At 37.5% G+C, this 536-nt stretch overlaps 1 protein-coding gene across 7 annotated transcripts in view; it reads left to right on the top strand.

The window, feature by feature from the left end:
- Window positions 1–288, top strand: part of ZNF236 (zinc finger protein 236) — a 69,078-nt gene extending 68,790 nt beyond the window's left edge. For all 7 annotated transcript variants that reach the window (XM_060405496.1, XM_042239251.2, XM_042239250.2 and 4 more), the window contains one exon: window positions 1–288. This exon is cut by the window's left edge and continues 1,568 nt beyond it. The gene's annotated coding sequence lies outside the window, so the exon portion shown is untranslated.
- Window positions 289–536: the final 248 nt, after the last annotated feature.

Here is a 536-nt window from a genome sequence, read left to right as displayed (position 1 = left end):
TGTATTATTTTTATTTACTTCCTAATTATAAAAGCTGCTTCTTTGCAAAACATTCCTTGAAAAATAAGGTTTTGTAAAGACATAATTTCACTTGAACTTTTGGTGGAGTGGAGTACAAGTTGATCTTTATACTTTACTGGTTGATAAAAAGTCTTCTGACAAGAGATTTCTAGTCTCCTGCATAACCAGGGTTTTGAGGATAGATAATTGTATTTTTAAAAAATATCTATCATAGCATATCTGCTTTGGAATAACAATAAATAAAAAAAATGAAGTTAGGAAATGTGATTAATTTTTTTCTTTTAAAATATTTACTGTAAGATAGTTTGGCGCATGCATTCAGATATGTTTTCACAGAAAAGAACTTTAGTGATGTTTTCCTGCGCCTCCGTGCAGCACACACGAGCGCCACCCTTGTGAGGGCCACATGAAGAGCTTCCTACTTAAAAGCAGGCTGTGCCTTGAGGCCGGCCCGCCATCTGCGTTCGCTGCAAGCGCCTCCGTTGCTGCCACCGTTGACCATAACAAACACCACC

This window comes from Ovis aries, chromosome 23 (assembly GCF_016772045.2).
Source record: "Ovis aries strain OAR_USU_Benz2616 breed Rambouillet chromosome 23, ARS-UI_Ramb_v3.0, whole genome shotgun sequence".
NCBI classification, from domain to species: Eukaryota; Metazoa; Chordata; class Mammalia; order Artiodactyla; family Bovidae; genus Ovis; species Ovis aries.
The sequence above is the reverse complement of the archived record's forward strand: the minus strand, read 5'-3'. Positions and strand labels throughout refer to the sequence as shown.